Source organism: Mirounga angustirostris, unplaced genomic scaffold (genome assembly GCF_029215605.1).
Source record: "Mirounga angustirostris isolate CCGP_5_RB_7025 unplaced genomic scaffold, mMirAng1.0.hap1 SCAF_1, whole genome shotgun sequence".
Classification (NCBI taxonomy): Eukaryota; Metazoa; Chordata; class Mammalia; order Carnivora; family Phocidae; genus Mirounga; species Mirounga angustirostris.
This window is the reverse complement of record NW_026991709.1, coordinates 36,693,924-36,697,661: the sequence shown is the minus strand read 5'-3', so window position 1 is coordinate 36,697,661 and position 3,738 is coordinate 36,693,924. Positions and strand designations below refer to the sequence as shown.

General features: G+C 31.5%; 1 non-coding gene across 1 annotated transcript; it reads right to left on the bottom strand.

The window, feature by feature from the left end:
• Nucleotides 1-2,399: 2,399 nt before the first annotated feature.
• LOC123834933 (U4 spliceosomal RNA) lies at nt 2,400-2,541 on the bottom strand. Its single transcript, XR_008505206.1, has one exon. It is a non-coding gene; the product is annotated as a U4 spliceosomal RNA (small nuclear RNA).
• Between the last annotated feature and the right edge of the window lie 1,197 nt (nt 2,542-3,738).

The window sequence follows — 3,738 nt, the reverse complement described above, 5'->3', positions numbered from 1 at the left end:
ATTTATAAGGGACACATTTTATTTTATTTTATTTTTAATGTTTTATTTATTTATTCATGAGAGTCAGAGAGAGAGAGAGAGAGAGAGGCAGAGGGAGAAGCAGGGTCCCCGGCTAGCAGGGACACCCATGTGGGACTCGATCCCAGGACCCCAGGATCATGACCTGAGCCGAAGGCAGATGCTTAACCATCTGAGCCACCCAGGTGCCCCTATAAGGGACACATTTTAAATATGTAAAGGTTAAGGACTGAGAAGTAAGTTGGTCAAAGATGATATGTCATGCCAGTGTAAATTATAACAAAAATATGGGATGGCTATATAAATATTGGAAAAAATAGCCTTCAATATAAGCAATATTACAAGAGATGAAGAAGGAAATTTCTTATTAATTTGTCAAGAGGATATAAAAGTTCTGAGGATGCATTTACTTAATAATAGTGTTTCAACATTCATGAAACAAACATTTACAAAATAAAGGAAGAATAGATTTAAATCATTTTGAAAGTTTTAAAACTCCATTCTCAGTAATTGATAGAACAAGTAGAATAAAATATCATAAACATAAAGATTTGAGAAACATTATTGAAAAACTTGACCTTGACATTTATAGATCATTACAACACAGACCTGCAGAATTCACATTCCTTTTCAGGGGCTTATTAAACATTCATCAAGATAGAACATATGCTTTGACATGAAATTTGCCCCACTAGATCTCAAAAGCCTAAAGTCACATTATCTGACCAACAGAATTAAGTTAGAAATCTGTAATAAGTATCAATAATAAATAATAGATATCAAGAAAATTCCCAAATTACTGGAAAATGACAATATGATCTTGTGTATTCAGGAGGAAATCTTCGTGGGCATTACTAAAGAGTTTACATGAATGGAAATGAAAATACAACATATTAAACTTTCTGAAGTACAACTCAAACATAGCTCAGAAAAGAATTTGTGCTTTTAACTGCACATGAAAAACAAAAGTTTTTTAAGAGAATTAAGCATCCATCTTATGAAGCTAAAAAATGGGGAGGATTTAAAATCTAAGTAGAAGGAATGGATATACTACAGATATAAACAATAACAGAAAACAGAAAAAAAAATGCACAGGGAAACCAATGAAATGAAGCATGACTCCTCGAAAATTTATTTTTAAAAACCTAATTCTGATAAAAAAAAGAAAGAAAACACAATTCACCAATGTCAGCAATAAAATAAAAGGAAAATACTACAGATTCTACAAACATTAAAAAAAAGAAACTATTATGAATAACATTATGTCAATTAATATGGGAATTGACATGAATTTGCCAAATTCCTTTTAAGAAACAAGTTACAGAAACTGACAAAAGAAAAAATGAAAAACATGAATAGCCTTCTATATGTATTTTAAAAATGAATTCTTAATTAAAAATCTTTAAACTCCAGGACCACTAAGTCTTACCAGTGTTTTCCACACATATTTAAAGAAGAAATACTATTTATTATCAAATTTTTTAAAGATTTTATTTATTTACTTGATAGAGAGAGAGACAGTGAGAGAGGGAACACACGCAGGGGGAGTAGGAGAGGGAGAAGCAGGCTTCCTGCTGAGCAGGGAGCCTGATGCAAGGCTCAATGTGTGGCTCCATGTGGGGCTCGATCCCAGGACTCTGGGATCATGACCTGAGCCAAAGGCAGATGCTTAACGACTGAGCCACCCAGGCGCCCCTATTACTAAATTGTTTTTTGCCAACATTAGTAGGAATAAAACAACTCCCTACTTGTTTTATGAGACCATCATACCCATAGCACCAGAATCAGATAAATACATTAAAAGAAAGGAGAATTACGCATTTATATTCATATGTTCATATCTTCCATCATCATAAGACTTAAAAGTCACCAACAAAATAGAAATCAAGTGTAATGTGATGAAAAGACACTATGTCATGAAAAATGGGTTTATTCCAAAATGGAATTTTGGTTAAATATTTTTAAAAAAATAATTAGCTAAATATACGATAAATATCATATGATCATCACAATAGATACAAAAGTATTTGGCAAAGTTTGACATTAATTGATACTATCACATTTGAAAGTGTAAGAATGAACAATTTCCCTTAAGTTTGGAACAAGATATACACTGACCACTTTTATGCAATAGATCTAGGTTCCTAACAAATGTAATAAAAAATAAAAGACATAAACAGTGGAAAGGTAGATATAAAAATCTTTTCAGACCTTTAATAAATTTTTGTGTGTATGTATAATTTTAAAGGAATCTATAAAACATGTATAAAATATTTTAGTAACTAAATTTAGCATTGTCAGAATATATGACATAAATATGTAAAAGCAAATTGTGTTTTTATACATTAGCAATTTAAAAATTTGAAAACAATTTTTAAAACTAATTATACTAGCATCAAAAGTACTTTTAAGATAAGGATAAATGCAAAGAACGATACACAAGATTTCTATAATGAAGACAATTAGCAATAATCACGCCTCGGATAAACCTCATTGGCTACGATACTGCCACTGCGCAAAGCTTATGATTTTAATCTTTATAAAGACAGCTCTATTATTAACAGTGTATTATTTGAAAAGCAATGAACAAACTGAAATAAAATTTTACCTAATGGTTGAATCTAAAAAAGTTAAATATAATTCCTGAAAAAAATTGAAGGTAATGGCTTATATGTTGTGTATAGGAGGGTGAACAATTAAATATGTCTACATTTAGTAAGACCAGGAAAACACTAAGGATTCTAATTTTTCAAGTTACCAAATTTTTGATCAAAGAATATGACAAAGAAATATAAGAATGACATTAATAAAAACAAACTAAAAGAAGCAAATATAAAGAAAATAAATTATGAATTAAATAGCTAAAAAGAAAACAACAAGAAAGTCAAATATGTCAAGATTATTTTAACCATGTTCACCAATGGAATTGGATGATAACACTTTTGATTAAGGTGTCCACTGGTCTTAATTTACATGATGCCTTCTTGGGTTATGTCTGTTTTTCTAGTATAATTACTAATAGCATCTTTTTTATTTCCAAAATGTCATATGTTAGATGATAAATTGTATGGTCTCCTCACCTATGAGATATCCCAGTGCTTTGCCAGAGTCAGGATGTGGGACAATTAGATATTGTCACACAGCAATATTAGAATCCAATTCTCTTTCTCCCTCCCTCCACATTTTCCCATCTATCAATGGATTTCTCCAATACAGAGATTATTTATATGTATATCTAATATCTTTATTTAAGTACTTCTCTATCTATATTTATCATTTGCTATTTCCTCTATCTTGTAGCTTAATATTGCAGTATCAGTAACTATATGATGCTCATAAACTAAGCTAATTGCTGGATTTTCCATAGATTATTTCTTTTAATTTTTGTAGGACCATGGATTTTGGTGGTATTTTTAATTAAATGATTAAGAATGGCACTCAGAATGATTTAATCTCTAATGACTGTAAATATCCTAAGCAGAAAAGTAGGTCCCCAGTCTGTTTGAATAGCACCCGTGTCCTCACAAAAGTCTCAGGCAATTTGCCTTTTCTTTGTGTCTAATGAGAAAAAAAAAAAAAAAAAGAAAAAGGGGATGCTTTGGGCGCCTGGGTGGCTCGGTCGGTTGGGTGACTGCCTTAGACTTAGGTCATGATCCAGGATTGAGCCCCACATCAGACTCCCTGCTCAGGTGGGGAGTCTGCTTCTCCCTCTGACCCTCC